The sequence below is a fragment of the Rissa tridactyla genome, chromosome 1 (assembly GCF_028500815.1).
Source record: "Rissa tridactyla isolate bRisTri1 chromosome 1, bRisTri1.patW.cur.20221130, whole genome shotgun sequence".
NCBI lineage: Eukaryota > Metazoa > Chordata > Aves > Charadriiformes > Laridae > Rissa > Rissa tridactyla.
The window spans coordinates 135,529,718-135,554,035 of NC_071466.1; the positions used below are offsets into that span (position 1 = coordinate 135,529,718).

At 43.3% G+C, this 24,318-nt stretch overlaps 1 protein-coding gene across 2 annotated transcripts in view; it reads right to left on the reverse strand.

The window, feature by feature from the left end:
• The window catches only part of SHISAL1 (shisa like 1), an 84,471-nt gene extending 82,029 nt beyond the window's left edge, over positions 1 to 2,442 (reverse strand). For both annotated transcript variants that reach the window (XM_054221201.1, XM_054221196.1), the window contains exon 1: positions 2,341 to 2,442. The gene's annotated coding sequence lies outside the window, so the exon portion shown is untranslated. The remainder of the gene's footprint in view (positions 1 to 2,340) is intronic.
• Between the last annotated feature and the right edge of the window lie 21,876 nt (positions 2,443 to 24,318).

The following is a 24,318-nucleotide window of genomic DNA, read 5'->3' on the forward strand; positions in this document are numbered from 1 at the left end:
AGAAAGAAGTTCCTCCAACTCTTATAACTTACTACTCCTGTCATTTAAAATGGTCACAACTGAATATCTCTCAGGCAGTATTTTGGTTTAGAACTGTACATTCTAAAAGGCTTCTTACACACTCCCAATGTTTCTCAACAGAACACATATTAAAATGTTTCTCAGAAAATGATGAAAATTGGTAGAATGGTTTCAGATGTTTAACTTGACATACGGTTAAGTTAAAAGTGCATTCTTGCTCACTTGCGCCCTCAAAAAAAGCATTTAAGTCCCTCTAGGGTTGCGATGCTAAGGCAAGTGATCAAGACTGTCATTCAATTTTACAGTCTTGCCTTTCTTTACTATTGAATCTTCTTGCTGGATGTATACTCTGTCATAGTAGATATTCCTACAAATTTAAGACTGCTCCTTTTTACCTGACTGATGAAGTTAACCCAGGAAAGCAGTGACTGGCAGTTAGCAGAAATGGGATTAGAATCACTGATTTCAGTTGGATGATAACAGTACACACCATTTGAAGAGCTAACACGACTGCGCTATGTTAAATAAAGACTGAAGTTAAAAGGGGGGATTTTCACCTATATCATTAAGGAAAAGGGATATATAAGATATGCTTACTCCTCATAACAGAAAACAATATATTCAGTTTTAGCAGTACCGCATCTCAGAAAAAGTATTTTGCTCAATTAGCTCAGAGCACCTCACAGGTACAAGCGGGCAACATCTCCTTTTGTTGACACACGGTGGGATACAAAGAAGTTAAGAGACCTGTCAAGGTCACACCATAAGAAGGTGACAAAGTTACACAATAAGTCACTCCTGATTCCTAGCTCTGCCGTAGCAGTAAAACTACAGGGACCGCAACACAGTGCCCCTCCAAGGGCTCTGTGCTACTAAATACAAAACCAAAAAGATAACAAGCATCACACTTTTCAGTACTAACAGGTCTAACGAGTACTTTGAACACACAGTAAGTCAAACCATATCTTAGTCTGAGCTTTATAGCTGAAGGAGATAAGGCAGTAAAACAAGTACGAAGAAATCTTGTATAACTCGCACACTTGCTTAGTCCCATCCATATATAATTAACTAAGGCTGGAAAAATAACTGAGCGTTAGAGGAACGCTGAATAGGGACCACAGGATCACGCAGGTTTAATTTGCTTGGTTTTCTCCTCGGTGACAAAACACGATACTAGTAAGAATACGCTTTATGAAAAGAAAAAAATTAAATCGGGCAAATAGATAACCCCGAGGACTCCGAGGGGTCCTGTTGTCATGGAAACAAGTCACCACTAACGAGCTTTCTAAGACACGAGTGATTAATACCTGAGTCCTGTAAATAAATATTGACTCAAAACCCAAACACACACGTAACAAACCGACTGCCAGCAGCTGAGATAACGGGCAGACAAACACACGACGGCCATCCCGCAGCCTACGCTCTCCGCCGGGTCCCCCAGCCGCGCTGTTTACATACCGCCTTGCCTTCCTGGGCGCACCGGCAGGCGCTCACAAAGTTTCCCAAACGCCAGCCGCCGCCGTGCCGCGCAGGGGAAAGACGGCGGCCGCCCGACCCGACCCGACCCAACCCTACCCAGGCCGGGCCAGCGCCGCTGCCCCGCTGCCGGCTGGCGAGGCGGACGCGGCGCTACCGGGAACCCGGGACACGGCGCCTGCGGGTCTCCCTCCACGGCAGCGCCCGGGAGCGAACAGAGAAGCGGCGATCCGCCAACCCCCCCCCCCCCAACCCCAACCTCAAGCCCCAAGCCCTAACCTCGTGCTAAGTCGCTCTCGGGGCACAGCCGCTTTTTCCCCCAACAGTTGCGCGGCGAAGCGCCCCCACCTCTCGAAGGAAAACTGACGCGGGGCCAGGGGTAGCAGCGGGGCCCGGAGCCGAGCGCGGTGCTTCAGTCCAGGAGCCGGGGGAAGAGGCGCCGGTGCTCGGGAACCGCCACCTCCTTCCCCATCTCCTCGCTCTGCGGCTCCCCCGTCCCGCTCCTGTCCCCGCCTGCTTCCCCGCTCTCCACCTTCCCCTTTCCTCCCCCCGCCTACGCTCCAACCAGCTGCTCTCCCTCCACCTGGGGCCGGCTCTCCAGGTGCCTTCCCACTCCCACGCACGTCCCCGCTAACAACAGATGAAGCGCAGGAGCGGTCGCGCCGCGCTTCTCCCTGCGCCGGCTGCCGGCTCCACTGTCCCACCCGCAAACTTCCCCGCCCGCCCGGCCAGGCAGCACCCGGCGCTCCTTCCCTGCGGGGGCTGCCGGTGCTCGGCTGGGGGGTCTTAGCCGCACTGACCCCTGCCCCGGCTCGGCAGAGCCGCCCGGAGGTGGCCACTCACCTCAGGAAAGCCCGGCGGCGTCCTCCCGGGGTGGGGAAGGGGAGAGGCAGCGCCGGCGGCCGCCGCGGCATCACCGGTGGAGATGAAACCTAGCGGGTGCGCGGGGCGGACCCCATGCCCTCCTCCTCTTTCCTCCTCCTCCTCCTGCGGGGCTCGCTGAGGAGAGGCGAGCCGCACGGCCGCTGCCGGCACTGGCTGCCCCGCCGAAGAGCCGGGGCCGCCTCTGCGGCTCGCCGCCCCCCGCCCTCCTGCGGGAGGAGGAAGAGAGGGAGGGACGAGGGGGGGAGTTAGCGGGTCAGGTGCGGACAGTGTGCGGTGCCCACGGGGCGGCTTTCCCCCGGCAAAGTCGGGTCTGTGTCACTAGCGAGCGGCCGGGCGGGCGGCTCGGTCCCCTCTCCCGGGGGCCAGGAGGCGACGGCGCGGCGGCTTCCCCGCGACCGGGCTCTACCCGGCCCGGGGCTCCCCGTCGGGCCGGCGCCCCCGGGAGGGCAGCAGCCAGGCGTCGGCCCCTGCCCGTCTCCTGACGGCCGGAGCCCCCTCCACGCTTCGTGTCCGTGTGTCCCCCGTCCCCCCTTCTCCCCCCGCTCGTTACCAGTGCGCCGGGGATTAAGCGTACTTTAAGTTTTAAGAGCATTACATTAATAAATAGTGGTTCGGCGATTTTAAATTGCTCTGGGAGGACTCAGCGGCCCGTTAAGAAGCAATCCTCTCCGGGGACGCTTTTAATCGGAGGGATCAGAGCCCTGGCTCTGCGTCCTCCGCTGCCTCCGGCGCGGTTTGCCCGCTCGGGGGCTCGGAGAACCCCCGCGAAAAGTCTGTGCGCTCCCGAACCCTTCGGAAAACGCGTTATAAGACGGTTGCCGGGCCGGGGCGGGCGTGCCCCGTCCGTCCGTCCGTCCATCCCGGCGGCTGGCGGCGCAGGCCGCGTGCTGTTCGCCCAGGTGGTGGCGAGCGGCGGCGGGCCGGTGGTCGCCACGGCAGGCGGGGAGGGGGAGGGTGCGGGAGGGCAGCGGCACGGCATCTCCTAGGAGTTAGCGTGACGCAAGCAGCCAGCCTCGGCTTATCGTAACGGCGTAAGAGTTCCGAGTCCTGCGTCCCTCCGGGAATTAAAACAGGCAGGGTCTGCCCGCCCAGCGGGCGTTCTGCGGCGGCGGCAGCAGCTGCCCCTCCGAGGCAAAGCCTGAAGCAACTCGGGGAGAGGAAGAAGAGGCAGATGTACGCTGATCTACGGGCTCACTTTTCCAAAGCTTCCCCTTCTCTCTCTCCCTCCCTCCCTCCCTCCTCCTGCGCCGCAGCTCCGTAGTCCAACAGGTGGTCGTGACCTCAGAGAAGGAGACTGCTTTAAACCAACATCTATAAATGATGTCTCTCATATGAATTCAGATTATAATAAAAACTACTTTCCATTTACATTTTAATGCGTAAATCGTGCAAAGCAGGGAGCTCCACAGACACTCTTGCAGGAGTGATGACTCATGCTCACCACATGTACGTTATTTACTGCTTGGGGATGGAGCTATGTAGCTATGTTTAAATTAGGCTGCTTGATAACATAGTGTTAACATAACTGCTTCCCGATAATTATGACCTGGAGGAAGTAAAGCGTCATTTCTTAAACCTAGTCTGTCTCCCTGACATGTTTTATTTCATACATAATCTTGTGTGAAGCGACATGTTTTGAATATTCAAGCAGGTGAAATGCACTTTCTGCACAGGTGTTACACATGGAAAGGAGCGATTGCAGATGTACTTCTCACATCAGGCAAGAATATAAACCACGGCTTTCTTCCCATTAGCAAATTTAGCCAGTTGTTCAAAAACTGTAGAGTTGAATGATTTCAAACAGAAAGCAAGGTCCCCTGTCAGCTTGTGCCAATTTCTCATAGTAGGATGTCTCGTTACACAGCCACGTAAAACTAGGCTACACTGTCCCATTGGGACTAATTCTGTTACAGACACCAAATAAAACTCCTTATGACTAGGTGGGCTGCTGTTATTTTTTCATAAAAAATTACAGAGCACAGAATGGCGGACCACTAGTTCATCCATTTGTTTTCTTCTTACAATTCTGTAGTTTTGCTGATTTCTCAACTTCGCTAAACCCTGAAAGGACAAGGGCGATAAGCTGTTCTATTCCCTATTTTTCCTTTTTTTTTTTTCTTTTTAAGCAGATGGTATCACGGAAGCTCTTCCCACATGGACACAAAGATTCAAAGCCGTTCTTGTGAGGGACTCGGGCTTCAGCCACTCCGTTTTTTTCTGGGCTTCTTGTTCTGAGAGTGACACACTTTCACCCTCATCCATTTCATTGTTGTGAATGACCAAAGGAAAAGCTATGGCCAGAGTCTCCTTTAAATAAGACACGAATGAGTCCGTATAACTCATGCCTGTTCCCTGAGGAGCAGACATTTTCGAGTGGGTATATGTGTGAGAGGAAAGAGCAGGAGGGAGGGCGTTTATTTTTGTTCGACCCTTTTTTGGAGGAGAGAAAGAAATGCTGGACTTTCACTGGCTTGAGCTTTCAATTGGCTTTTGGTCAGATCCCAAACCCACAGGGCTGAAATGCAACAAACATTAATAGGAAATGCAAATTAGGACAAGAAATGAAAATTAAATCCTGATCAGTGATTCTGCCATCCCATGCTAATGCCAGATGCAGCAACCAAATGCTTGTGTCCCAACAGCCTCATCATCATCTGCTTGATGTTGTATGGCTCTTTTGCAGTAAATACAAAATAAAACCAATGTTGTATTTTGGGTAGTTGGTAGACTCTCCCTATTTTTTTTTAAATAGCTGCAAGTCGTCCTGCTCTAGCACTCCTGCCTCATATAATAAAAGCTGTTTAAAGTCATGACTTCTATCACTGTGTAAACTTCAAGTACATATCTTGGTATGGAGAGTGACACTGAACAGAAGACAAGTGATTTATCTATCACTCCTGCATAAACCAGTGCTGGAACTGATATTAGGACCAAGTTTGCTGAGTATGGCAGTGTTCCTGATTAAGCCTATGCTACTTCAAAGTTTTAATTTTGAAGTTCTATATAAAAATACAAAAGATGGTTAGAATCCAGGCAGTGATTGCCTGCATAATTGTGGTGTAAAGAAGCCTTGAATGGGAACCTCATTTGGGCCTTGGGACGATACCACAGTATCATATAATAATGAAAAATAGCGTAGAGCCACTATTCAAAGATTCCTTATTTCCCTCTGAAGTTAGAGGAAAGAACTATTTTAAAGTTCACAGCATCTGAGTAGCTAATTTACTATTTTAGCCACTTATGGGCCAGCTCTTCTGGCTCGCGTAAATAACTGCTCGCACGGAAAGTCCCACTGATTTCAGTAAGGACAAGATCACACCCTGGGCTTTACAGTACAGAACTCTGTGCTGAAGCAGCCGTGTCAGAGGCCAAATGCTGTAACAATTTGCATGCATGAGTTATGCATAAAGATAAGCATATGTGTAAGCCTTTGTGGGACTGACCCCAAATTTCTCAGGTTTTCATCACTATGGATTGTACTTTGCCAAAGCCAACAAGGCTGTATTGTTCCATCCTTGGAATTCCATGCGCTTTCACCCTCTGTCTAACTGCTAACATACACACAGCTTTTTTCCTAGGCCATGTCAGGAAATCTTAATAATGCATTATAAGTGCAGAAGTGTAGCACATGTTCATTTTCAAAATGGCTAATTCAACTTTCTTAGTATTTACCTAGTTTTCATTGGACTGTTATGATCTGAAATGCACAGCTTCCACATAGTATGTGGAAAAGAGAGTGGTTTCAAGTACCGTTTCAGCCATCTTTCATAACTCATCTTTAAACATCATCTAAGGGGAATTGCATGGATTTTTAATTTTTTTTTTTTTTTTTTTGCAAGGGACTTGCATGCTAACAAGGTACACCCAAGGCATTAGATCCTTCCAGATGAGAAGTGTTGACATCTGTAGTGAATTAACAATCAAAGTGCTGACTGCAAACAGGGCAGTCCAAACTCAGGTGGTTTGGACACGGCCCTGACGACCACATGGTCCTGAAAGGTTGCCAAAGATGGTTTTCAGAACTAAATGTCAAGGAAATGACTCAGGGACAGGCCTTACTGTTGCTGTCCAGGCTGTACGTGAGTATAGATATATATATATATGTATATGTATGTGTCATTTGCAAGAAGAAACTGATATTTAAAAAGTGGATGAAAACCAAGAACACTGGCATATACTTTTGTAGACGTTACTGGAGCCATGACTTTGGAAAGGACTAGCTACAGCATAAACATTTTGTTACTGTTTTAATCAGCTGGAGTTTCCAAAAAGAAAAAAAAAAAAGAAAATAACAGAGGTAAAACAGTAGTTAATTCTAGTAGCGCAAGGATATCTATCTGTGTGATTTACACACACACATAGGCACACGTACACAAATATGTACAATATTCACTTTCAAGCCCACATCTAGGGAAGCAGAATGGCTCACAACATTACATAGCGCAGATGCCTCTGCCGTGGTAGCTTGTGGTAAGGGCTTGTGCCGATGAATCCACCTCAGAACACACACAAATGTGTGGGATTGGCGTTAATCCCGTTATCAAGGAGGGAAGGACATTCACTCCTCCTCCCACGGAGCAGCCTACTGTGAATTCAGGATGCTCTCTCCCCCGTTTGATTGCCAAGCGAGTCAGACTGCAGCACCTCTCTCCCACTCACAGGCACCCCAGCCAGCTGCTGCTCTGAAGGGAAAGACAGGAGGGTAACTATTTTTTGTGTGAGCAAATGAAAAATACCAGTTACTTCTTTGTGTAGACGGTGGGTTATGCTACAATACCTGACATTTAAACCCCATTAACACTTGTCATAGAAATATTACGCAACGGGTGGATTATCCCTCAATAGCTCAGTGAGGCCGTCCCCAGCCTTTCTCTCTCTTCTATGTTTTAGATACTTTTTGCTCTTTCACTTTCTACTGATTACCTAGGAGCAACTGTATGATTTCTGTTGTTCCCAAAAGGTTGAGAGATCTGTGCTTTTAGATTGTGTTACGACGGACTCGTAGAGCAGAAGGTGGAGATCTGAAGCAGCGTTCCTGCCTGACATTAAAAGCAAAGGTATCTTTGTACTTTTCTGTAAGGGCGCCATTTTTTCAAAGTCAGCCCACCCTTCTGAATTATTCTGCGCACGGCAGAGAAGGTACCGGCTCCAAAAGACTCAGAGTTGGATGGGACTGTGTAACTTTGTGTTGATGGGGAGAGGAGAGAGGAAGTGGAAAGAAAGAAAGAGGATTTGGCTCCACAAAATCCAAGTAGGTCTTTGTGGCCACAGTGTCCAGCCAAACCCTCCAGTTATGAAAAAAGACATGCAGCTAGATGCAGTATTTGGACTTGGATGTGGAATCCTTAATAAGAAAAAAAAAAAAGTGATGGAAGAACAATTGAAATGTAAGTAGAGTTATGCAAAACAAATGGGAAGCGTGAAGATAGAAAATAGAGCAAATGCTGGGACAAGTTTTATATCCTCCACCATTTACGGTTTAAATTATTGTACAATGCATATCAGATAATAGTTTTTCCACAAGTTTCATTTTGTCACTGTTCACTTTCTGTCAGCAATTATTACACAGAGTTGGATTGTTGAACAGTGGCTACGTTTCATTCCAAGTGTGGCTACACTTAAGGGGTGTGATTGTTATTGCTGAATTGCGTCTTCCACAACTTTTAAAGGAGTCTGAGACCTTTGACATGGAAATAACTAGAGATGACTATATTTTACTGGGAAATACTAAACCAAAGCAGGGAGGATAGCAAATAGGGTGGGTTTTCTTGTAGTTACAGCAAAAGATTCTTGGGAATCAAGGAGGTTTTTTTCCAAGGTCTTTTATCCTGTGGGTACCCTTGACAAGTGGAACACGTTTTAGTTTAGCTATCCATAACATAAACACAAAAATATCTGGTCTCCCAGATGTGCTGTGGGACATATTGCTTGTAAAGTATTTTAAGGTTCTCCAAATGAGAAGGAATTTGTATTGTTGAATTTGCTTACCATAAACCAGCAGGAGCTCTTCTACAGCTAACTCCCTCACTGCATGCTCACTTTATGGGGTGGGGAGGGTGGTACACACGAGACACGTGGGACTGACTCACGTTCGTATTTCTTAGCTGGCATAGGTGACCTTTGCAGGATAGATTGTTTAGAATTTTGCTGGGAATATAGGTTAGCTTTGGGTTCACCGGCCTCTTTCAGTCCTCTTATAGCTGTAGGACATTTAAGGATGTGGTCCAATGTGGGAGAAAAGGCAGGCTGCTTTTCTGTGAGTCAGAAAAGGTTTTATTTTGATGGGTGCACAAAATGAGATTTTTCCCCTAATCTCTTGTGTAATTCATTCACGTAATCTCTTTGTAGGCCCATCATATTAATCCTTGTTATTACAGAGAGAAACCTAAAACATCGAAAGCGTCAAAACATACTGCTCAACAGAAGAGGCCAAGATGTTGGATCTCCTTACTCTTTATACTATAATAAAGATTTACATCGTTTATGTCTTAACACTTCACTGGAAATATTCCATGAAGTCAGTATTCAGAGGAAAAAAAAAAAAAAAGAGAAAGTATTTGAATGAGAAACAGGCAGTGCAACATTGAGCCATGCCAGCAAAAGGATTTTTCTACTGTATGGTAATGAACTGCAAAAGCTGGGTGAAAGGGTTTTTAATGTGAGCTGAACCCAAAGACTGAAGCACAGTTTGCAGAGTTGCTTATGTTTTCCTTTATATTCCATCTCCATGGAATCTGTTGGTGCAGAGCAGACACACAGAGAAAATAAACTATAAAACCATCACGTAAATAGGTTTCTCTTGCATGATATTCCATGTTCACCGGTTTTAGATTGCCATCCTTGGGGTAGGATTTCCATACAATTAATATGCCTTTACTACTAATGGGCATGGCTCATAATCAAAATACCCTGTCTATGAATAAGTGATTACATCCAGAACAGTATTCCATCCTCTTGTTTAGGATTTCTTACTGAAGGACTGGAAAAGGAAAATTTTAACTCCCTTGCAAAATTCTTCTCCTGCCTGAAACGGAAACTGGGATGGTCACTTTCCCTGCGATGGCATGCTTCTCCCTCACTGCAGGGCTTTATCCTCCCCTCCTGTACTTACCTTAACTGCAACCATTCCTAGAAATATGTGAAGAGTGTACCAAACTGCACCAGTGCTTTCCCCAGGGTCTGGGTATTTTCTAGAAATTCCCATGAGCTCATACAGCACGTTAATTTCTCTGCTATGCGCTGTATTATACTCTCTTCAGTATTTCCTCCTTTGCAAACCTTTGCAAAAATGGACACACCAACCACAGGCAGTTTGGAGGACAGTTATTTGGTGTCCTTCTGAATCCTTTGTGCCCATATCCTTCAAATTAGTTAAGCATCAGAGTAAACCAGCTACATATCCTTGAGGATCTGGGTCACAGATGTATTAGAAAATGTTATCTTCACTTTGAAGTACAACTTCAATACAAATTTGCTTGCTTTGTGCTGCTCCTTCCCTTCTTGCTTATTTATACCAGACACCTTTTTGTTAGTGAAAGAAGCAGAAATAGGTTACTTTGTATTTCAGTCCCTTAACCATGCATTCTGGCGCCACTGTTTATTTTGAGGGGAAAAAAAACTTTTTTGGGGGAGCGGCACATCCACATTAAGACTCCACATATCCCTGACAGAAAATGGAAGAAACCATTTTGAGAGATGGGCTGGTAGCCAAACCCAGGGAGAAAACAAGTAGAGGTGACCCAAGTACATTAGAAATTCCTGCTCTTTCTGGAAGCATAGGCTGAAACTCGTCCACTTCTGTCTAAGCTAGATAAATACTGCTCTGTGTGTCTTCCTACAGGAAGGGATTAGAAATGAGACTTCTAAAACAAAGGTCCTTTTCTGTTCAACACAAACCTAGTAAGGTGTTGCGGTTTTGCTGTCCCTGCTAAATGATGGCTGCATATCCCTGGTGTTCTGAGAGCAATGACTGATGGAGTTTTTTTCCAGGATGAAATACATTAAACAATATCAGTGCCTGTGAGTAGTAATTACTAGCCATTTGATGTCGTAATACTAAGCGCGTATTTCCATAATTTTCATAAAAATAGATGACTGTTTTGGGTGCTGCTTTTGGGGGAGATTTCAGTTTATCTTGGCTAAAGTATTTCTTTTTTCTTCTCACAGAGTAAACTATATTTTGCCAGAAAGCATATCAGTCAGTACTGAGGCACACTCAGGTTGCCTAACTCACCAAGGAATGCCCGTTGTGCTGAGTTGCTCACTGTGCAAAAACAGGGAGAGCAAGCTGGACTTCGGGGCAGTATGTGGTAGGGGAGAGCCTCAGGGAAAGAGAGAAATGTCAGTTTGGGGGTTACTCTGGGGTTAGTGGAGAGCAGACGTTGGAAAGATAAGGTGTTTCAGAGTGTCCAAAGAAAAGTGGGGAAGAAGGGGTTGCAGAAGAAAAGGGAAGAAATGTACAAATACAGGGAGAATCAACGGAGGAGGAAGGGAAGCAACTCAACAAAGCACACACGAGGAACTGTAAGGTACGAAACAGAAACCAGTTCGCTATCAGGATCTAATGGCTCCAGTATAAAGTGTGTGCAGAATTAGAGGGCTGGAGGTCTCTAAGGCCAGCCATGGTGACAGTGACCACGGTTGCTTATTACCCAAATGCATGGTGGCATTTACACATCAGGGTTTCTGAATCCTGTTGTGTCGACTCTCATACTAAAGCCCTTTCAAGGCATCCGGGGAATGCTACCAGCATGACTGGTCTTGCCCATTGGAATTCTGGACATTCTTTTGAGGCAAAAACATGTGCAAAGAAAAACATACAAATGAGTGAATAAAAAGAAGTTACAAATATTTTCAGAGCTATTTCTCAGTTTCGAAGGTAGGTGTACAAAAATACATCCACCTCCTCCCTCCAACATGTCAAGAGCTTGTCCCAGCCTCCTGAAGACCAGAAATGAATGTGAGAGGAACTGCAGAAAATCCAGATGGAACATAATAATAATATTTGTTTTAATTTTTGTCTTTATTGTACACAGTTCCAATAAGTTTTTCTGATGCTTCTTATATTTTTATAGTACTCCTGTATGTATTTAAAAGGATATTGTTTAATCAGTAGCTGTCACTGCTTTAATTATAATAGCAATATTTGCTCTACAAAGCTATGTAAATCAGGAACACTCACATTCTAATCTAGTATTTCCACATTCCATTTATTTGCGATATACTTAAGAATCCTCTAAGAATTATTTAAACTGTCTCTGGTCTCCTCTGCTGAAGAATCGCGTTTGGCTGGATTTCTCCTGCAATTGAAGCCAGCCTGGCTGCCTTCTCTTGGGCTGTTCACAGCACAGTTAGAGATGGGAACAAGAACATAGGATTTTCTGGGAAACTGTATCTACTCGTTCATTTTTGCTGCACAATGGTAGGAGAAAAATTATACATTATTTTGTGCTTTTTTCCTTCATTGCCAAGACTTGCCCCGAGTTTGAATGCACCGGGCAGAGCCGCTAACAGAAATACAGACGCCCTTGACAATGCCCGCTGTGATTGGAATCAGCCAGTAAAGACTGAGAAAGGGCCTCTCTGAATTTGTTCAAGTGGCAAACATGAAGATAAGTATTAATAGCAGATTCTAATAAATCTTCATGTGACCAGAAGCAATATCCAACTATTGCAGCCTTTTAAAGCACATGCAGTTGCGGCAAATCTTGCAGTCTTGACACAGAAAATTCCCACTACAGTTTCTAGCAATTTGCCTGAACGAGGATTGAATGACTGCAGACTTGCCGTCCAGCCCTACAAGCCTTTTCTCGTGACAGCATCCAATTAAAATTAATGAAGTAACTTGTTCAGGATCACCCAGGGAAATGATGGGAGAGGCAGGGGGGGAACTCAGATTACATGAGTCACTGCCGAGTTCCTTGATGTTACAAACTCAAAAATACTTAGAAAACAGAAATGCTGAAGAAATAGTGAAAAATGCTAGCCATTAGTTAAAGTGGCTCCCAGGCTATCTGTCTGGGCTGATCAATTTGCATATATATCACTACTGAAATATAAAGTCCTGCTTTCTGGCAATATTTCTAACCTATCTCACATCTAATCAGGTATTATGATTAAAATGTGAGAGTATCTTATATTTTGTAAAGGAAAAGAATTATGTCTTAACATGCCAGTTGGACTTGATCTCTTCTCTTTGTCTATGCCATATTTCAGCTCTCCCTTGACATTTCAGAGCAGCCCAGAGATGATGGTCTTTCACGGGCAGCTGGCTGGGCCTGATTTTGCCCCTTGCCCAGCTCAAACCAGTAAATTATATTCTGTCCGTGACCAAACCTTCTCCTTTCTCTAGCTCACCCTCTACACTGGATGCAGCTGAAGGGAGATGCTATTCCTTTGCAGGCTGGCTGAGAAAGCAGCTATTAAATCAACTTATCATCACCTATGGTGTTAGAGTGGCATGAGGGCAATGGGGAAGATGTAAGGATTTGGCCTGCTATTTATAAAATAAACAAGTTTCCTTGCTTGTGTTGCAAATGCCACATGGGAGTCACTAAAAACAGGAAGAGTTTCAGAAATCTAATTTGCTTTTCATTGAGTATGCTGTTTGATTACCTTGTACATTTCTTTCGGTTTGCAATAAAAATAGTTACTTTCCAGTCATTTTCATTTTAGGTCTCTCTCTACCACTCACACACCAATATAACATTTGAATTGCAAATCCTGTAAAGAAATATTTATTAAAGATAGTGACTTCCTCTGGAATAGCATGTATACGTGCATCTATATCTTCCTTATGTTTTCAGTTACTACGAGGGTTTATTCTGTCTGTCTTCTAGCAAGTGGCTTTTAACTAGTTCTCTGTCTCTAAGTGAGGAAGAAGGGAGGAGCAGTACCTTTAATGTGCCTTCTCAGAAAACTGTTCAATCACAGTTTTTGAAAGAAACATCTGAGTACTGTGCGACAGCTTCACTGCGCAGAGAAAGCTCTCCTTGACTAGACACTCACTACCACCTTGTCTGACACCCATGCAATTTAAATGATTAAATGAATTCAAGAAGATCCTATAATGAAATTGCATCCTCTCCTCTATTTTTTCCAGCTGCTTCCCCCTCTCCCAGCTTACCTAACTCAAAATGAGTAGCGTGCTTGCTGTGATCCGTTATACTCCAAAAGGCACAAGAAAGAGTGTCTGAACGAAAAATATATAACATGTCAACACATGTCTACAAACACCATGATAGTGCCATCCAAATCCCTGAGCCCCAGAATGCAATATATTTTCTCCAGTATGCTAGCTGCTCATGGAAACAGCACAAGAGGAATTAAAAAAGCCACCTCCCTAACATGCACGAGAACGAACTCACACAGGCCATTGACAAAGGCAAAATGTGTAAGTCCCCCATGGGACAAACACTTCTCCTAAGCTTTTTCCAGGCCGAATGTGAAGCGTTTTCCCATTAGTGGGGACACTGTTAACCTTTTCTGAAAAGGAACAGAGGACACAGTGGATTTTCACTCCCTTGAGCTGAAGTTGCAGAATTCTATGTGGCTGTGCCCATGCAGAAAAAAACACCAAAAGGGTCCCCTGATCGTAATGAAACACTGTGTTACTGAAATAAGACCTAACAGTTTTAGCTTTCTGCTCAGCTTTATGACAAGCATTTCAAAACAACTTATATTTGCTGCTCAGTAGACATTATTTCTTTTGGAAGCCTGTATATGCCTATTATACTTTCATAGCAGGAACAGTTGTTAAGGTAATACAGCAGTAGACTAGTGATTTGTGCCTGTCCATAGGGTCCGGCTCATCGTTCACAGAAGTCACTTGTAGATGCATAAAGCTGGCATAAACTTAGGACCTTTCTTACTTTCGTAAGGTTGGTAATTATGGTGGCATCGCCTGTGACATGACCAGGCAGTGAAACCATCTGAAGCCATGTAAGTCACAGGCCAATTTCATACAGAAGTATACCATTAAACTGAGGGTGTGCAAAGATCCCAAACTAGCTAGGCTAGCCTTCTCTGCTCTGTGACCTTCCTTCACCCTCTGTTACTATCGGTTTGTCTCTGGTTTCAGCAAAGTTACTCATGACATTCAGCAACAGAAATAAGATTAGAAGAAGACCCCTTGATTTCTCTCCATCTCTATATTTTCCCTATCCTCCTCTGACAAGCAAAGAGGTTCCAGCTTTTTTCTTCCTTAAGCAAGTTGGTAGGATGTTGTCGATTCAGGTACTTTATGCTTGACGAGCTGTTAACAATCACTTAAGAGGGAAGAGGTCAAGAATCCAGATTTTTGGTCTTTATGTGCCTAGATCCATGTGTCCAAGTGATATAGCACAGCATAGATCCATTTCTCTCAGCCAGTGCCTTGAAAAAGGACTTTCTAATTTCAAATCTGAAAGACTGTGCTCCTTCCACCGAAATCCATGACGATGCTGGTTTAACAGGTGCAGGATATAGGGCTTGAAGAGCCTGATTTTCAGAAATTCTAGGCTCCAGTTTTTCTCATTGGCCTCAGCTGAAATGGAGGAAGATAAGAAATGCTGGTCCTAAGATATCAGGTCACCAATGCTTTGCATGGGTGATTTGCAGTGATGGAAAGGGGGTTTCCACCTGTTCACAGCTATCCCCCGCTTGCTACGGAGAGGATGAGCACCAGGCTTACGTTCTACAACAATATTTCTGTTAACTCGGCTCACGTGTACTGGCTTTCAAAGTGCACGACGTTTCACACTGCATGTTAGGCTGCCCTATATGTTAAATAGCATTGTACCACAGTGGAAAACAGCAGAAAACTAAATAGTAAATTATGTTAAATGTTCTTTGAAATTTTTCACAGCGATGCGCAAAAGAAGAACTAGAGATTCAAGTCAACAGAATATGCTACTGTCAACAAAGTCAATGCATGCAGCACATACCACATTGGTAATTAACGCTGGCCACGTTTAAGGAATATAGCACGACAGCGCATGGTTCATGAAGCCAAACAAAATTCCCAATGCCTTCAATTTCCTGACAACTGTTATTTTAGCAGTAGGATGCCCCACTCCCCTACTGTCTTACTGCATTCATAAACTGAAATCAGTATTTTCAGTGTTATTTGCAGGCTAAATGATGATAGCTGTTTTAATTTTGAGTTTTAATTTTGAGTATTATATTGTCTCATTAATGGCATTTTCCCCCTCTCTGTCTTCCACTTGGCCAAGCTGGACATTCATAAATCCATGGGCCCTGACGGGATGCACCCGCGAGTGCTGAGAGAGCTGGCAGATGTTATCGCTAGACCACTCTCCATTGTCTTTGCAAGGTCATGGGGAACAGGAGAGGTGCCTGAGGACTGGAGGAAGGCTAACGTCACTCCAATCTTCAAAAAAGGCAAGAAGGAGGACCCAGGGAACTACAGGCCGGTTAGTCTCACCTCTGTCCCTGGGAAGGTAATGGAGCGACTCATTCTGGATGTCGTCTCCAAACACATAGAGGAACAGGAAGTTATTGGAAGTGGTCAGCATGGATTTACCAAGGGCAAATCATGCCTGACCAATCTGATAGCTTTCTATGACGTTATAACGGGTTGGCTGGATGAGGGGAGAGCCGTAGATGTCATCTACCTTGACCTTAGCAAGGCTTTTGACACTGTCTCCCATAACATCCTCATTAGGGAGCTGAGGAAGTATGGGCTAGACGAGGTGACAGTGAGGTGGATCGAGAGCTGGCTGAGTGACAGAACCCAGAGGGTTGTGATCAGTGGCACAGAGTCCAGTTGGAGGCCTGTAACGAGTGGTGTCCCTCAGGGGTCAATACTTGGACCAATTTTGTTCAATATATTCATTAATGACCTAGATGAGGGGACAGAGTGTATCCTCAGCAAGTTTGCTGATGATACCAAGCTGGGAGAGGTGGCCGACACTCCGGAGGGCCGTGCTGCCATCCAGCGTGACCTGGACAGGCTGGAGAGCTGGGCAGAGAAGAACCTAATGAGGTTCAACAAAAGCAAGTGTAGGGTCCTGCACCTGGGAAGGAAGAATGCCAAACACCAGTATAGGTTAGGGGCGGACATGCTGGGAAGCAGCTCTGAGGAGAAGGACCTGGGGGTCCTGGTAGACAGCAAATTGTCCATGAGCCAGCAGTGTGCCCTTGTCGCCAAGAAGGCCAATGGCATCCTGGGCTGCATAGGGAAGACTGTGGCCAGTAGGTCGAGGGAGGTCATTCTTCCCCTCTACTCTGCACTGGTGAGGCCACAACTGGAGTACTGTGTCCAGTTCTGGGCTCCCCAGTTCAAGAGGGACAGGGAACTACTGGAGCGAGTCCAGCGAAGGGCAACCAAGATGATTGTGGGACTGGAGCACCTCCCTTATGAGGAAAGGCTGAAAGAGCTGGGACTCTTTAGCCTGGAGAAGAGAAGGTTGAGGGGGGACCTGATTAATGTTTACAAGTACCTAAAGGGTGGGTTTAAGGAGGACGGAGCCAGGCTCTTTTCAATGGTTCCCAGCGACAGGACAAGGGGCAATGGGCACAAGCTAGAACATAGGAAGTTCCGTTCAAATACACGGAAAAACTTCTTTACAGTGAGGGTGACAGAGCACTGGAACAGGCTGCCCAGGGAGGTTGTGGAGTCCCCTTCTCTGGAGATTTTCAAGACCCGCCTGGATGCAGCCCTGAGGGATGTGCTTTAGGCAACCCTGCTCTAGCAGGGGAGTTGGACTAGATGATCTCTAGAGGTCCCTTCCAACTCTGAAGATTCCGTGATTCCGTGATTCCCTAAACGATGTCCTTATTTTCCCTTCATGATAAGTCTCCTGGCTACATTTTCAACAATACCAGACAGAAGGAAGCTTCTCTCGTTTATTAAGAAATGTATTTTTAAGTTTAATTTCTTTCCTTGTTATAGTAGATACATATATAAAGCTGTTTCAGAGCAGCATCAATTGAAATACTATTTAGGTTTGGAAAGATACAATTGCTAACGTAGAATCAGCAGGGAGACCTACAGGTTCCTATGACATAAAATCATTATTTTTGATAAGTCATACTCATAGTTTAGTGAGCCTGGTGGTTTATCTCTAGGAGGAGCTTACACCATGTACTTCAGCTACAGGCAAATCTAGTTGCTGATCTCATTCTTTTTGTTCCTGCGGTAGTTTAAATTGGCATCACAATGAAAACTGGGATACGAATTCAAGAAACCGCCATGGCTGGTGTTGGAATATACACGTTCTCCATAATAAATTCAAGTTTGTAGTCACCTTGACTATCTATGACAAAAAACTGCTAAGGTGTCCAACTCCTTCCTTCATAAGAAAAAAATTGCTTTTCCAAAATGTCAGCTTACTACAGTCTGAAGAACAAATGATCTGTGAATTGGCAGGCAAACATAAACCTCAGTGGCAGTAAATGAAAAAAGAAGAGAGATGTGGGTTTTGTTGAGACCAAGGTGAGCATGCAGTATTTAAAATAACTTTCCATTTTCATTCTTCCATGTAAGGCTGGTTAGAGAGAAGAAAGAAGTTAGGCTGGGCTGGTGATGCTTCAATCTGAATTAATTGAACTTACCTTTCACTTAGAGAGACAAAATAATATGATTGACTTCATTCACTTTCATTTATGTAAGATGTATGTGCACAGTAGCTCAGGCTCTGGCAGAAACTGGATGATTTATACTGGTGTATCATTGTCAGAGCACAGAGGAGATTACTTTAAGACACAGCCAACGAGGCCTTTGTGCTTGCCCAGGAAATAAGACACCAAAAAGATGTACTGGGAGAATTGTCTCTCTAGCTGTGCTGTCTTCTCCTACATAACATTTCTGTAATTTCTGCTGACTAGCATTCAGTAACGTCTTCTGCCCTTGCGATCAATGGCAACCCATTAAAATGTATGGGGCTATGTTTGGCAATAGAAGGAGCTTGTTACTTGGCCAAAGTGAACTGAGCCTTTTGATTCTGATTGAATGGCAGTATTACTTGATACACGTAGGCACTGTCAAATAATTAGTGACTCAGAAAGAGAAATACTAAATAATACATGAGTATGAATATAAACTGCAATATCATGTTATTACCGTGTTGTCCTTTATAAGGAACATAACACTATATTAAATGAGAATCCAGTTCATCCTTGATATTAAAAAATGTTGGAAAAGACCCTTTGAACTGTAAATGTGGACAAGAGCGCAGCTCCTTATAGATTTTGAGACACTGTTTATTTAAGAAAGTTGACTCTGTTCATGACATTTGCTCTTATATTCATGGCAATAAAGCTCTGGAAATCTGCAGAGGCAGTTTCTTAACAGTTTGGCTTATAAAAAATCCAAGAACATCCAGTCAGCTAGATAGTCCAACCAGTGACATATGCCGGCTTCACTGCTAATTGCCTGTTGTAAGCCAGACCAGCGGAGTGCCTGCTACCTTACATTTTTACTGGGCTAAACGCAACATTTTTTTTCTTCAATAACACAGATTATAAAAAAAATAATTTGGAATTACTAAATATTTTGGCTGACCAGAACAGAAGTGTTATCTTTCATTCTTTAATCCTTTTAAAAAATTAAATGTTGGCAACTTTAAGATAATTTTGAAGGCAAAACCTGAAAATTCTTGTTTGAAAACAATGAATTGCAGCATATTTATATTTCTAATATTTTTTCCATTTTTGAACTATCAGTCAAATCAGTGAAGAATTGTGACTGTTGAACAAATGCATTTTTGGTAAATAAATAATTAGTAAAGTATATGAGCCTGAGTCACTCCACTCTAGACGCTGTATGTCATAATTTTCTAAGATCATTCTTTGGTTAGAAATATGGCTCACTTTCATCTATTTGTAAAGCACTGAGTGTGTATCTAACTTTGAATTACGTAACTGAATGACTGATGAATAATCACTAATGTTTCCATAATTTCTACTGCGGTACAGCCTAACATCCCCACTGATACTGGACTCCCATTGGGTTAGACTCTGGGCAAAGAAAGCTAATCTCCCCATTTAGAATCACTCATACTCCGAGTGCTTAGAAAAGATCAGAGCAGAAGAAGAAAACACCGAAATCTGCTTTTTAGAAGTTTAGTGCCGAGACAAAGGCAGAGTGAATGATTTCTCTCAAGCTTCGCAAGAAATCTGTAGAACACATCAGAAACTGAACCAACATCTCCCAAGGCCCTCTGTGGTGCCTTGCTGCAAGACAATCCTTCCTGGAAAGAAAAGACAAACCACGCTTATTAATTCATCATTTGCCGAGCTCCAAACCTGTGGGGAAGCTGCTAGGCTAAGGATTCCCTCTGTCTCCATGAGCGTGATGCTAACTGCTCAGATGCTGGTGCAGAATAGGGTGAGAGTTTTCAGTCTCAAGTGAACTGAGCGGTTTTCTCATTGTAATTTGCTATGTGTATTGGTATATTGCCTTTTGAGTCTAAGCAACAGATCCAGATCAGGCTGTGGTAGGCATTGTACAATCACAGACCAAATAAAACTGCACTTTTCTCAAAAAGCTTATAGTTTAAGCACGGCTGGTACCTCCAGTACTTGAAGTGCTTATGATTGCAAATGAAATCAGGAGTGTATAGCCATGGCATAGGTAAGGCTTCATTATTTTTATAAATAATGACAGGCTCAGAGGCATAGAAGGATCTGAGTTGTAACATTCTGTGTTTATATTCCCGTAAAAAGAAATCTCTTTGGAAGACATTTAGCATAACAAGTTCTTCTTTTTTCTTATTTGGAATGTTACATTCTTTGGGAGATTTCAAGTATTGATTTGCAATAAAATTTCCTGGAAGAAAGACACAAAGGGAGAAAAAATTATTTTTAAAAAGAGAAATTACATGGAAATATGAGAGGAAGGAAAGCTATTTTTCTTATAACTGGAATGCAAATGAAATGGATATAGTTGTCTTTGAAAATATTTATTTGCTAAAAGTAGTCCAGGTATTTATGAGAAAAGGAAAAATAAGAGAAGATCATGAGGAAAAAATGAAGGAAAGGAGATTTAGCTAAATTCTTACCTTTCTTACCTTTTAATGAACAAGAAAATCACCTGGCAAGATAACGGTTTTGGATTCTGAATCCAATGACTGGCCCCCAACCATCCGCCAAAAAAAATCTGAAATTGTTGCTGGAAGCACAGATTGTGTATAAATAAATTTAAATTAGAACACGTTTGTCTTAAGCACACTAACTTTTATTCTCTTTATTTATTATCATTGGTTAACGATAATGAGCTGAGCCATATCACATATACAGTCACACAGAGAGAGTGTGTTGAAAAGCTATTTCAAGAAAGCAGATACTGTTCTGTTAGGCAGCATCTCACCCTTTGTGCGACAACTTACTTATGCAACGACTGTACCTCACTAGCAAAACAAGATCTGCAGCAAGAGGTACGTTTCAGTACAGCAAGAGCCTTTTTCCAGGAAGAAGCAGGAGACTGTTCCGTTTAATTAATATTTGACACCACAGGTCAACTTTGTTTCCAATTTTTTTAAACGCTTTGGGGAAAATTTTTTACTTATTGAGTGTTAAAAGGGCGGTAACATCTTGGGCAAATGGACAGAAAAAACCCTTCACTTTCCATTACTCTAGCAAAGACTGGTTACTTTCCCATGGAAAGTTTTTCTACACAATTGCAACAGAGCAGTTAGGTTTCTAAAGAGGAGAAGAAAGTGGGTGAGGGGTGAGATAGGAGCTTCAGAATAGCCAGGGTTCAAAAGAGTTTTCAACAACCCGTTCAGCTTCCATTAAAACCGTTGATTTTGATCATTCTACAACATAAAGTTTAACAATAAAATTGCCATTTTCATCTCATAGGCCTGACTGCACGTTTGTCTGCCTTTACAGAAAACGTGTTTTAAGGAAAATGCTTAAAGATCCAGCAGCTCATTGACGCTTGATTCACCATACTGCAATAATCACTGTGTTTCAATCTGTATTCGCAATGGTGAGAAATTTCAAAGAAACTTTCTGGAACGTAGGAAGGCAGGCTGTATTCTTGAAACCAGCACTGGAAGTGTTTCCCGACAGGTTGTACAACCATTTGTTTTGAATGAGGTAGATACAGTTGATTCTTCCTTGGGCAAAGTGATAAACTAAATGACATCCTGAGGTCTTTTGCAGCTCTATTTTTGTGATTTATGATTAAGCTTTGCTAGTGAGTCTTGCTTCTGGGAGCTGTATAAGAACATGTGTTTCTCTTGGTGTTCACACACAATTCCAAGACATGCTAAGAGGAGCTGGCATTACTCCAGGGCCATGGCTGAGCTGCCGTCAGGCCTTCCAACTAAAACTGGGTAAAGCCGAGTCGGCGCTGGAATAGAAAACCGTTGGAGAATACCAACTTGCTGAGAAAGAGTCAAAAAGCTGGAAAATGACACAACTGCTGTCTTCAGCATGAGACAGAACACCATGGTTCCAGCCACTTCCGATTATTGTTCAGGATACCATCATCCTGGCCATACTCAGAGTTGGCCAAGCGTTTCTTGCTCCCTAAGATCCCCTTGTGATTTAACGGATAAAAAGACTGTTCACTCTTTCCGTCCCAGCTCTGTGCTCTATACGGGACTGAGAACTGACTGCTGGGAAGGAAGGTCCACAAACAGTTCTGGGGCAATCAGAACTGCTCCTGTTTTTTATGGCTTTCTAGGAGAGGATTTTTCTGTGGACAGGTTCGAGCTGTAACACACAACACCACGTAGAAATGCCTCAGCTGTCTCCAAATGAACTGATAAAGTGCCCAACTGAAGTATCAGGTTAAGGAAACTACATTGCTTTTAGCACAGAGACAGGTATCTAGTTCAGGTATTATCTCTTTATACTACTGCACTCATATGTATCAACTTATGCAATAAACAGTCAAGATCTCAAGATTTACTGACTGTGTTGGGGTCCACTGTTAAACTGAGGCTGTGCCCCTTGTCATGACGGGTTACTTCTGGGATGAAAAGTCACTACTATGCGTTAAAAAGTTTATTTTGGAGGGAGCGGAGTGGACCCTAACATGGTCTTCCCAGATAATTGTTATAGACTGACCTCTAGTATTTATATGAAAACCTGTGCCAGCTGGTGCTTTGTGGCAATCTCAAGAGAAATGGCCAATATCAATGAAGAAACAGAGATGAGCCTCAGTGTATAGATCTGAGGATACTTGAACAGGAGTCTTCTCATCTGCAAAATGAGAATACTTGGAACATTCCAGACAAAAGAAACATAAAAGCATTACTGAGAAAAACCCCTTTTGGATAAACCACCTATGAAAACACTGCACAAAGTATATATGAATTATCCCTTCATAAAATGAAACCTGAATTGGTAAAATCTTGAGAAACAGCACTTAACTCTCATACTCTTTGTGTGGATATTGCCAAAACTGAGAACTCAAAAATGCTCTTGCTCCTCTAATGAAGGTCTTGAGAAGAAAAGTTAAATTTGTAATAATGGTTTCTAGAGTTCTGCTACTTGTGGTAGAAGCAATATTGTAAATTCTTGCGTGCTTTGAAAAGGAAAGCTACAGTAACTGTATTGTTACTCCATGTGTATTACAAGTAAGAATTGTTAAGTGTTCATTTTTAAGAATCACATTCCATTAGATTGCTTACAGGAAATCTCATTTATGCATCTGCTTTTTCTTTCCTAGGAAAATGCAAAATTAAGTTATCATGACAACATTTTATTGTGTACAAAATTAGGTCTATTACTAAATCAGAAAAGAATTCCAATAGAAACAGATATAACAATAGTATGGCAAATAAAATCCTTATGGGTCCCTTTTCCTGTACTTAGAAAATGAAGAATGATTAATTACATATTATAGCAGGACCTGTGTTGTTGATTGTATAGTGCAAAAATGTTGATTTTAAGTGGTATTATGTATGCTCTATTCTGCCTGTTAAACTTGTTCTGGTTTATCCTGATAATGTTCTTCTTATATGAAAACTATCTGGAAATGGAAGATCCTAAGCATCTGTCTTTTATTTTTGCTTATTGTAGATTTTGACTTTATATTCATGTGGCGACAGCTGTGACATGGTTTCTGTGGATTAGAAGTTTGAAAGAGCTGGTGACTTTTCACAACACATGCACATAATAAATCTCTAAAAGGATATAAGGTACAAGGATAGTAAGTTCTGTTCCTACCTAACTTGAGGCCTTGAAACGTTAGACACTTAGCTGTTGCGCTTAAATTAGAAACAAGGTCATGTTAGGCTTCCTACATAGTTAATTCATGCTTCCTGAGGGAGATGCAGCCCACCTATGATATGAATCACCCACTGGAGGTGCCTAGCATTCCTCATTGACTGCAAAGGGACCCTACAGTGACCTTGATCCAAATATAGATTCTTTAGCTAGGTACTTGAAGTTAGTTTAAAGGAATCCAGGACTCTCTAGATAGTCAGGTAAGTTCAGATTAGAAAAGGAAAAAAGGCAAGATGAAATGGGAAAGCATGCTGTGTTTAAAGAACCCAGGCACATTTGGTATTTGAAGTTTTGATAAGACAAAAACTCCAACACCTTACAGAAGAACTTCTATCCCTCATTCTTTATGTCCAATTTTGTCCTCTGACCTTCCATCCCAGAAAAGAACCCAAGCCAAAAATAAACACCCCACCCTCCCTCTCTGGTTAAGATGGTTCCTTGCTCAGGAACGCAAGACCACCTGTCCTGGGTCAGATCAAAGGACCATCTCTGCCAGTACCCAGTCTCCAACAATAGGCAGAAATACCTGTCTATGGGGAGAACAAGTATTGGAACAAAAATGGCGTGACATTTTCCTGCAATATTCTTCCAATTTCTAACAGTCTGTGGCTCAGGGGCATCCTTTGTAGTTAACAACCTTCAATTGTATTTCTCTTATATTAACCTGTCAAATGTCCTCTTTAAGCTGCGTAAACTGTCATCACCCACAATTTCCCAGGGCAAGGAATTTCACTGCTGAACTGCATCTTG